This window comes from Triticum aestivum, chromosome 6A, assembly GCF_018294505.1.
Source record: "Triticum aestivum cultivar Chinese Spring chromosome 6A, IWGSC CS RefSeq v2.1, whole genome shotgun sequence".
NCBI classification, from domain to species: domain Eukaryota; kingdom Viridiplantae; phylum Streptophyta; class Magnoliopsida; order Poales; family Poaceae; genus Triticum; species Triticum aestivum.
The window spans coordinates 248,649,354-248,661,778 of NC_057809.1; positions in this window are offsets into that span (position 1 = coordinate 248,649,354).

Sequence of the window (12,425 nt, forward strand, 5' to 3'; positions counted from 1 at the left end):
CGTAGATTGTCGGAGATTTCTCCATCGGAACTTGACGAAATTTTGCATGGCTGTTGTAGACGTAATTACACACTATTACACCGAAGCAATCGTCAAACCGACGCTCGAGGAGGTGGTGACGGCGAATACAAGTTCGCTATCCATAAAAGCAGCATGGCTGCCCGAGGGCAATGTCGACGTTGAGCCCTCGAGCTCCATGGATGACTCCTCTATGATCATGATAGAGATCGGAGTTAATGTTGAAGAAGACCCCCGTCCTAACATGACGATCGGAGATGGAGCACGGTCCTCGGTCGAGCCAAGGTGACCAGTCGAGCCGGCGACAAAGATGCCAGCGTCGCAGTTGACCTGCAGGCGAGCCATTGATCCTTTTGCCGATCACACGGCAGAACTCTCAATGAAAGCACCAATGTCGGTGTCAAAACCAGCAGATCTTGGGTAGGGGGTCCCGAACTGTGCGTATAGGATCGATGGTAATAGGAGGCAGAGGACACGATATTTACCCAGGTTCAGGCCCTCTTGATGGAGGTAATACCCTACGTCCTACTTGATTGATATTGATGATATGAGTATTACAAGAGTTGATCTACCACGAGATCGTAGAGGCTAAAATCGTAGAAGCTAGCCTATGGTATGATTGTTGTATATATCTATCGACTATCCTGGCCTCGGTTTATATAATACACCAATGGCCTAGGATAACAAGAGTCCTAGCCGAATACGCTGGTGGGGAGGAGTCCTTTTCTTGATCACCAAGTCTTGTGGAATCTTCCATGTATGCGGAAGCTGTCTGAACTGGCCCATGAGTATACGGCCATGGGGGTCCTCAGCCCAATCTAACAGATCGGGAGATGACGTGTTGAGTACCTCCAGGACACCGTCAGGCCCGTTAGAGCTATGGGCATTCGATGTCTATTTGATTGACTCTAGTGCAAGTGGGAGACTGTTGGAGATATGCCCTAGAGGCAATCATGTATGATGATATTTCCTATGTGTTTATGAATAAAGATAGTCCTTGGACATTATCAATGATGTGTGTCAGCACGTACGTGACTTGTTTGTGGGACTATGGATTGTATGATGAACGTCCTAAAAGGTCCCTAGTCGAAAGGGCTGTGTGGACGCGCAGTCATCTAGACTAGCATATGACACGGTCGATGGCTTGGTCTCACTAGCCATGGAGCATTGGATGCTAAGCGGAATATGGAATTGGAAGGATCTGGTCAAATTCGACGTAGTCGGATCCAAGTCGAGATAAGGTCCGAGTCGGATAGACCCAATTATGAGATGCAGCAATATGTCATCTGTGATTCTCTAGTACAACATATGTTCTATGTCCTAAGACCTGAGCTGACGCATGTACTCGGGATGGTGATAGACTTGCTTTGGGCCGACCAATAGCTACTCCATAACTGGGTAGTTATAAAGGGAGGGTTCGGGTTTGTCCTGACCCGTGCTGCGTGACATGGTCGAGCAAGATGGGATTTGCCCCTCCGATCAGGAGAGATATACTCTGGGCCCTTCGTGTGATCCGACTAGGATAAGCATGGCCATGTGACAAGGATTATGAGGTTGATCGCTTCGGTGCTGTCACTAGGGTTTGCGTGTGTTGCGAATAGACACTTCCACTCACCGCCGTTTGTGTGATCGGACCTAGCAGTCCGCCACACGACGTTCCTCCTGCACGCGTGATACCGTTAGAGGCGGTGCACTTGAGCCGCTCCGGTGAACCTGTACGTGACAGCCGACGAACGGCTATACGAGGGAGATCAGACAAGGAGGAGACAATCCACGTGGATGCGCTGCCCCAACTCTTCTTCCGCTGCACGGCACTGCATGTCTAGTGGTGACGAACTGTGATCCATCTCCCGTAGCATGTTCTTGGTTGTTCTGTGCGTAGGAAAATTTTAATTTGCAGTCGACGCACCCTACCGTAGATCCCAACACGGTGGTCACCGGCGGTGGGGAGGTGGCGTGGCAATCGCTGGAGAAAAAGCTCGGCACGGGGGCTGGGGGGCTAGAGGGCTGGCCGGGCGGTGGTGGACCGGCGGTGGGGAGTGGTTTTAGGGCGGCGAGGTGGCGCAGGAGCACCACCAGTTGCGGGCGGCGGGGGCCGGTGGTTCGGCCCGTGGTGGCTAGCGGCTCAGGGGGGTGCAGGTTGAAGATGAACCGCACGCCCTCCCTAAACAACATGTGAAGTGCCTCTATGCTACCATTGCATTTAGTTTCAACAGTAACATTCAGATTCCATTGTAAATTTCAGTTTCGACAGTTAAGTTCAGAGTCAACAATTTTTACCTCATCTGTTGTAGTCCGGTGGTTTTTGGTGATGTAAATTTTACATCTATCAATTTTTGGTAATGTATTTTACATCATCTATTGGAGATGCTATTAGAATCCCACTTGATATTAACGATGTCTGTCTTGTGGTGCTTCAACCTCGACATCTTACGGCCTGCCGGAGCTGCTCCAACAACGGAACTATCCATCACAACAGAGCAGTGCCCTAGACGCCGTCTACAGATTCCTCAGATCTTCTTCCACACCCCCGACAGCCACCTCTGCCTCAACTTCTTCAGTGACCAACCCAATGATGCTAAGGTCGACACGTCGACGGCAAAGAGGTTATACACATGTTGCATCACTTATTACTCTACATTCATGTCGATCCATTAAGGCTATTTTGGTTCAGCGGAAAAACATAGCAATAGGAAATTTTCCTATGGCACTCTACTATTCAATTATTCATGCATTTTGTTGAAAGTAATGGAGAAAAACATCCACTTGGACCTACTTTTCAAAATCATATGCATGAAAACAAGACCAAGTGCATTAGTGACAGAATAACATTCTAACTGTACATGCTTTCATATGGTTTCACTTTATTTTGGTAATGTTTCTTTGCATTCCTCTGCTGTTCCAATTCCTATGAAGCAAACACCCAAGTTGACAGAAATCCTATGTTTACAAATGCTCGGTTTACCATGTGCATTCCTATCCTATTCTGGTGTTTTTCCTATCCCTGTGTTTTTAGAATCATGCAAGCCAAATGAGCCCTTAAAGAATTACTTCAATTACAGGTAGGTGTCAAAGAAAACTTTGTGTGGTTTGTCCTGCTCCTGCCGCGACGTCGTCCACCTCACCTGAGCTGCTCCATCGATAGAAGCATCCACCAAACAAGACATCACGACTCCTGACCGTCTTTCGTCGCCTCAGATCTCCTTCCCTGCCACCGGCACCCACCACAATGACATCACCATCATGGACTCAGCAGATGAACCTGAGGAGTACACGGGTCCACAAGAGAGGTCACACTCTTTTGTTTCTACTTATGTTATGCATTGCTTAAAATTATCTGCTACTTTATCATCATGTTCATGCTACCTCTTGAGCACTGCGTTGGTTTTCCCCGAAGAGGAAGGGATGATGCAGCAAAGTAGCGTAAGTATTTCCCTCAGTTTTTGAGAACCAAGGTATCAATCCAGTAGGAGGCTACGCGCGAGTCCCTCGTACCTACACAAAACAAATAAATCCTCGCAACCAACGCGAATAGGGGTTGTCAATGCCTACATGGCCACTTACGAGAGTGAGATCTGATAGATATGATAAGATAATATTTTTGGTATTTTTGTGATAAAGATGCAAAGTAAAATAAAAGCAAAGTAAAAAAGCAAAGGAAATAACTTAGTAGTAGGAGATTAATATGATAAACATAGACCCTGGGGCCAGAGGTTTCACTAGTGGCTTCTCTCGAGAGCATAAGTATTCTACGGTGGGTGAACAAATTACTGTTGAGCAATTTCCAGAATTGAGCATACTTATGAGAATATCTAGGTATGATCATGTATATAGGCATCACGTCCGAGACAAGTAGACTGACTCCTGCCTACATATACTACTATTACTCCACTCATCGACCGCTATCCAGCATGCATCTAGAGTATTAAGTTAAAAACAGAGTAACGCCTTAAGCAAGATGATATGATGTAGAGGGATAGACTCATGCAATTTGATGAAAACCCCATCTTGTTATCCTCGATGGCAACAATGCAATACGTGCCTTTCTGCCCCTACTATCACGGGGAAAGGACAACGCAAGATTGAACCCAAAGCTAAGCACTTCTCCCATTGCAAGAAAGATCAATCTAGTAGGCCAAACCAAGCTGATAATTCGAATAGACTTGCAAAGATAACCAATCATACATAAAAGAATTCAGAGAAGATTCAAATATTATTCATAGATAGACTTGATCATAAACCCACAATTCATCGGTCTCAACAAACACACCGCAAAAAGAAGATTACATCGAATAGTTCTCCACAAGAGAGGGGGAGAACATTGTATTAAGATCCAAAAAGAGAGAAGAAGCCATCTAGCTAATAACTATGGACCCGTAGGTCTGAGGTAAACTACTCACACTTCATCGGAGAGGCTATGGTGTTGATGTAGAAGCCCTTCGTGATTGATGGCCCCTCCGGCGGAGCTCCGGAACAGACCCCAAAATGGGATCTCGTGGATACAGAAAGTTGCGGCAGTGGAATTAGGTTTTTGGCTCTGTATCTGATCATTTGGGGGTACGTAGGTATATATAGGAGGAAGGAGTACGTCGGTGGAGCAACAGGGGGCCCACAAGGGTGGAGGGCGCATCTAGGGGGGGGGGGGGGTTGGCACGCCCCCCTACTTCGTGGCCTCCTCTTTTGTGTCTTGACGTAGGGTCCAAGTCTCCCGGGTCTTGTTTGTTGAGAAAACCACGTTCCCGGAGGTTTCATTCCGTTTGGACTCCATTTGATATCCCTTTTCTTTGAAACCCTAAAACAGGCAAAAAATAGCAATTCTGGGCTGGGCCTCCGGTTAATAGGTTAGTCCCAAAAATAATATAAAAGTGGATAATAAAACCTAATAATGTCCAAAACAGTAGATGATATAGCATGGAGCAATCAAAAATTATAGGTATGTTGGAGACGTATCAAGCATCCCCAAGCTTAATTCCTGCTCGTCCTCGAGTAGGTAAATGATAAAAACAGATTTTCTGATGCGGAGTGCTACTTGGCATAATTTTAATGTAATTCTTCTTAATTGTGGTATGAATATTCAGATCCGAAAGATTCAAGACAAAAGTTTAATATTGACATAAAAATAATAATACTTCAAGCACACTAACAAAGCAATTATGTCTTCTCAAAATAACATGGCCAAAGAAAGTTATACCTACAAAATCATATAGTCTGGCTATGCTCCATCTTCACCACACAAAATATTTAAATCATGCACAACCCCGATGACAAGCCAAGCAATTGTTTCATACTTTTAGTGTTCTCTAACTGTTTCAATTTTCACGCAATACATGAGCGTGAGACATGGACATAGCACTTATAGGTGGAATACAATGGTGGTTGTGGAGAAGACAAAAAGGGAGAAGATACTCTCACATCAACCAGGCATATCAACGGGCTATGGCGATGCCCATCAATAGATATCAATGTGAGTGAGTAGGGATTGACATGCAACGGATGCACTAGAGCTATAAGTTTATGAAAGCTCAAAAAGAAACTAAGTGGGTGTGCATCCAACTTGCTTGCTCATGAATACCTAGGGCAATTTGAGGAAGCCCATCATTGGAATATACAAGCCAAGTTCTATAATGAAAAATACCCACTAGTATATGAAAGTGACAACATAGGAGACTCTCTATATGAAGAACATGGTGCTGCTTTGAAGCACAAGTGTGGAAAAAGGATAGTAGCGTTGTCCCTTCTCTCTTTTTCTCTCATTTTTTATAATTTTTTTATTTGGGCCTTTTCTCTCTCTTTTTTATGGCCTCTTTTATTTCTCTTTTTTTTATTTTTCGTCCGGAGTCTCATCCTGACTTGTGGGGGAATCATAGTCTCCATCATCCTTTCCTCAGTAGGACAATGCTCTAATACTGATGATCATCACACTTTTATTTTTCTTACAACTCCAGAATTACAACTCGATACTTAGAACAAAATATGACCCTATATGAATGCCTTCGGCGGTGTACCGGGATATGCAATGACTCATGAGTGACATGTATAAATGGAACGGTGGAAAGTTGCATGGCAATATATCTCGGAATGGCTATGGAAATGCCATAATAGGTAGGTATGGTGGCTGTTTTGAGGAAGGTATATGGTGGGTGTATGATACCGGCGAAAGGTGTGCGGTATTAGAGAGGCTAGCAAAGGTGGAAGGGTGAGAGTGCGTATAATCCATGGACTCAACATTATTCATAAAGAACTAATATACTTATTGCAAAAATCTATAAGTTATCAAAGCAAAGTATTAAGTGCATGCTCCTAGGGGGATAGATTGGTAGGAAAAGACCATCGCTCGTCCCCGGCCACCACTCATAAGGAAGACAATCAAAAAATAAATCATGCTCCGACTTCATCACATAACGGTTCACCATACGTGCATGCTACGGGAATCACAAACTTTAACACAAGTATTTCTCAAATTAACAACTACTCAACTAGCACAACTTTAATATCACCATCTTGATATCTCAAAACAATTATCAAGCATCAAACTTGTCATAGTATTCAACACACTCGTAAGAAAGTTTTATTATTAATCTTGTATACCAAGCATATTAGGATTTGAAGCAAATTACCATGCTATTTAAGACTCTCAAAATAATCTTAGTGAAGCATGAGAGATCAATAGTTTCTATAAAACAAATCCACCACCGTGCTCTAAAAGATATAAGTGAAGTACTAGAGCAAAACTATATAACTCAAAAGATATAAGCGAAGCACATAGAGTATTTTAACAAATTCCAAATCATATATGGCTCTCTCAAAAGGTGTGTACAGAAAGGATGATTGTGGTAAACTAAAAAGTAAAGACTCAAATCATACAAGACGCTCAAGCAAAACACATATAACGTGGCGAATAAAAATATAGCTCCAAGTAAAGTTACTGATAGAAGTAGACGAAAGAGGGCATGCCTTCCGGGGCATCCCCAAGCTTTGGATTTTAGGTGCCCTTAGATTATCTTGGGGGTGCCATGGTCATCCCCAACCTTATTCTCTTGCCACTCCTTGTTCCATAATCCATCAAATCTTTACCCAAAACTGGAAAACTTCACAACACAAAACTTAAAGTAGAAAATCTCGTGAGCTCCATTAGCGAAAGAAAACAAAAGACCACTTCAAGGTACTGTAATGAACTCATTCTTTATTTATATTGGTGTTATACCTACTGTATTACAACTTCTATATGGTTTACAAACTATTTTACTAGCCATAGATTCATCAAAATAAGAAAACAACACACGAAAAACAGAATCTGTCAAAAACAGAACAGTCTGTAGTAATCTGTAGCTAGCGCACTATCTGGAACCCCAAAAATTCTAAAATAAACTTCTGGACGTGCCTAATTTATCTATTAATCCTATTCAAAAAGAATTAACTAAATATAACTTTCCAAATAAAAATGGCAGTAGTTCTCGTGAGTGCTAAAGTTTCTGTTTTTTACAGCAAGTGTAACAAGACTTTCGCCAAGTCTTCCCAACGGTACTACTTGGCACAAACAGTAATTAAACAAAAAAAACAACTAAAACAGAGGCTATATAAATTATTTATTAGTAAACAGGAGCAAAAATCAAGGAATTAAAATAAAATTGGGTTGCCTCCCAACAAGCGCTATCGTTTAACGCCCCTAGCTAGGCATAACAAGCAAGGATAGATCTAGGTATTGCCATCTTTGGTAGGTAATCCATAAGTGGCTATCATAATAGATTCATAAGGTAATTTAATTTTATTTATAGGAAAGTGGTCCATGCCTTTCCTTAATGGAAATTGGAATCTAATATTTCCTTACTTCATATCAATAATTGCACCAATCGTTCTAAGGAAATGTCTACCAAGAATAATAGGACATGAAGGATTCCAATCTATGTCAAGAAAAATAAAATCTACGGGCACATAATTCCTATTTGCAACAATAATAACATCATTAATTCTTCCCATAGGTTTCTTAATAGTGGAATCCGCAAGGTGCGAGTTTAAAGAGCAATCATCAAAATCACGGAAACCTAACAAATCATACAAAGTCTTTGGAATCGTGGAAACACTAGCACCCAAATCACATAAAGCATAGAATTCATGATCTTTAATTTTAATTTTAATAGTTGGTTCTCACTCATCATAAAGCTTTCTAGGTATAGAAACTTCCAATTCAAGTTTTTCTTAATAAGATTGCATTAAGGCATCAACGATATGTTTAGTAAATGCTTTATTTTGACTATAATCATGAGGAGAATTTAGCATGGATTGTAACAAGGACATACAATCAATCAAAGAGCAATTTTCATAGTTAAATTCGTTGAAATCCATAATAGTGGGTTTAGCAACATCTAGGGTTTTAATTTCTTCAATCCCACTTTTATCAATTTTAGCATCAAGATTAGAAAATTCCGAATTCTTCGAACGCCTTCTAGGTAAAGGTGGATCATATTCAGTCCCATCATTATCAATATTCATATTGCAAAACAAAGATTTAATAGGGGACACATAAATAACTTTTAGATATTCATCATTATTTTCATAGGAACTAGAAGAACACGCTCTTATAAAGGCATCTTTCTTAGCACGCATCCTAGCGGTTCCTTCTTTGCACTCATCAATGAAAATTCTCATGGCTTTGAGAGACTCATTGACATCATGCTTAGGTGGAATAGATCTAAGTTTCAAAGAATCAACATCAAGAGTAATTCTATCAAGGTTCCTAGCCAAATCATCAATCTTAAGCAATTTTTCTTCAATCAAAGCATTGAAATTCTTTTGCGAAGTAATAAATTCTTTAATATTAGATTAAAAATCAGAGGGCATTTTATTATAATTTCCATAAAAATTGTTGTAGGAATTACCATAATTATTAGAGGGATTACTAGGACAAGACCTAAGATTTAAATTTCCTCTATACGCGTTGTTACCAAAATTGTTCCTACCACAAAATTCACATCCATAGATTCATTATTATTATAAATCAAAGTAGACAAGGACATATCATTAGGATCAGAAGAAACACTCTTATTAGAAAATAATTTCATAAGTTCATCCATCTTTCCACTCAAAACATTAATTTCTTCTATCGCATGCACCTTTTTATTAGTAGATCTTTCAGTATGCCATTGAGAATAATTAACCATAATATTATCTAGGAGTTTAGTAGCTTCTCCTAAAGTGATTTCCATAAAAGTGCCTCCCACGGCCGAATCTAAAAGATTTCTAGAAGAAAAATTCAATCCAGAATTAAATTTTTGTATAATCATCCACAAATTTAAACCATGAGTAGGGCAATTACGTATCATTAGTTTCATTCTCTCCCAAGCTTGTGCAACATGTTCATGATCAAGTTGCTTAAAATTCGTAATATCGTTTCTAAGAGAGATGATCTTAGCAGGAGGAAAATACTTAGAGATAAAAGCATCTTTGCACTTATTCCATGAACCAATACTATTTTTAGGCAAAGACGAAAACCAAGCTTTAGCACGATCTCTAAGCGAAAAAGGAAATAGCTTCAATTTAACAATATCATTATCCACATCTTTCTTCTTTTGCATGTCACACAAATCAACGAAGCTATTTAGATGGGTAGCGGCATCTTCACTAGGAAGGCCGGAAAACGGATCTTTCATGACAAGATTCAACAAAGCAGTATTAATTTCACAAGATTCGGCATTGGTAAGAGGAGCAATAGGAGTGCTAATAACATCATTGTTGTTGGTATTGGTGAACTCACACAATTTAGTATTATCTTGAGCCATCGTGACAAGCAAGCATACTAACACACAAGCAAACAAAAAGCAAGCGGGCAAAAATAGGCAAATAGATAAAGAGAGGGAGGATAGAAAGAGAGAGAGAGGGCGAATAAAACGGCAAGGGTGAAGTGGGGGAGAGGAAAACGAGAGGCAAATGGCAAATAATGTAATGACGGAGATAAGGGTATGTGATGGGTACTTGGTATGTTGACTTTTTCGTAGACCTCCCTGGCAACGGCGCCAAAAATGGCTCGTTGTCGGGAGACAAATCTTGACTTGCGTGAACCTCTCCAGCAACAGCGCCAGAAATCCTTCTTACTACCTCTTGAGCACTACGTTGGTTTTCCCCGAAGAGGAAGGGATGATGCAGCAAAGTAGCGTAAGTATTTCCCTCAGTTTTTGAGAACCAAGGTATCAATCCAGTAGGAGTCTACGCGCGAGTCCCTCGTGATGGGGAACGTAGTAATTTCAAAAAAATTCCTACGCACACGCAAGATCATGGTGATGCATAGCAACGAGGGGAGAGTGTGATCTACGTACCCTTGTAGATCGACAATAGAAGCATTTGGTTGATGTAGTCGTACGTCTTCACGGCCCGACCGATCAAGCACCGAAACTACGGCACCTCCGAGTTTTAGCACACGTTCATCTTGATGACGATCCCCGGACTCCGATCTAGCAAAGTGTCGGGGAAGAGTTCCGTCAGCACGACGGTGTGGTGACGATCTTGATGTACTACTGTCGCAGGGATTCGCCTAAGCACCGCTACAATATTATCGAGGACTATGGTGGCTGGGGGCGCCGCACACGGCTAAGAATAAGATCACGTGGATCAACTTGTGTGTCTCTGGGGTTCCCCTGTCTTAGTATATAAAGGATCAAGGGGGGGTGCGGCCGGCCTAGGAGAGGTGCGCCAGGAGAGTCCTACTCCCTCTGGGAGTAGGATTCCCCCCAATCCTAGTTGGAATAGGATTCGCGGAGCAGGGAAAAGAGAAAGGGTGGCCGGCCCCCTCTCCTTGTCCTATTCGGACCAAGGGAGGGGAGGGGCGCGCGGCCCACTTTGGGCAGCCCCTTCTCTTTTCCACTAAGGCCCACTATGGCCCATATAGCTCCCTGGGGGTTCCGCTAACCTCCCGGTACTCCGGTAAAATCCCGATTTCACCCGGAACACTTCCGATATCCAAACATAGGCTTCCAATATATCAATCTTTATGTCTCGACCATTTCGAGACTCCTCGTCATGTCCGTGATCACATCCGGGACTCTGAACAAACTTCGGTACATCAAAATGCATAAACTCATAATATAACTGTCATCGTAACCTTAAGCGTGCGGACCCTACGGGTTCGAGAACAATGTAGACATGACCGAGACACGTCTCCGGTCAATAACCAATAGCGGAACCTGGATGCTCATATTGGCTCCTACATATTCTACGAAGATCTTTATCGGTCAGACCGCATAACAACATACGTTGTTCCCTTTGTCATCGGTATGTTACTTCCCCGAGATTCGATCATCGGTATTCCAATACATAGTTCAATCTCGTTACCGGCAAGTCTCTTTACTCATTCTGTAATACATCATCCTGCAACTAACTCATTAGTTGCAATGCTTGCAAGGCTTAAGTGATGTGCATTACCGAGAGGGCCCAGAGATACCTCTCCGACAATTGGAGTGATAAATCCTAATCTCGAAATATGCCAACCCAACATGTACCTTTGGAGACACCTGTAGACCTCCTTTATAATCACCCAGTTACGCTGTGACGTTTGGTAGCACACAAAGTGTTCCTCCGGCAAACGGGAGTTGCATAATCTCATAGTCATAGGAACATGTATAAGTCATGAAGAAAGCAATAGCAACATACTAAATGATCGGGTGCTAAGCTAATGGAATGGGTCATGTTAATTAGATCATTCACTTAATGATGTGATCCCATTAATCAAATAAACAACTCATTGTTCATGGTTAGGAAACATAACCATCTTTGATTAACGAGCTAGTCAAGTAGAGGCATACTAGTGACACTTTGTTTGTCTATGTATTCACACATGTATTATGTTTCTGGTTAATACAATTCTAGCATTTATAATAAACATTTATCATGATATAAGGAAATAAATAATAACTTTATTATTGCCTATAGGGCATATTTCCTTCAGTCTCCCACTTGCACTAGAGTCAATAATCTAGTTCACATCGCCATGTGATTTAACAGCAATAGTTCACATCACCATGTGATTAACACCCATAGTTCACATCGATATGTGATAAACACCCAAAGGGTTTACTAGAGTCAATAATCTAGTTCACATCGCTATGTGATTAACACCCAAAGAGTACTAAGGTGTGATCATGTTTTGCTTGTGAGATAATTTTAGTCAACGGGTCTGTCACATTTAGATCCGTAAGTATTTTGCGAATTTCTGTGTCAACAATGCTCTGCATGGAGCTACTCTAGCTTATTGCTCCCACTTTCAATATGTATCTAGATCGAGACTTAGAGTCATCCAGATTTGTGTCAAAACTTGCATCGACATAACTTTTTACGACGAACCTTTTTTGTCACCTCCATAATTGAGAAATATTTCCTTATTCCACTAAGGATAATTTTGACCGCTGTCCAGTGATCTA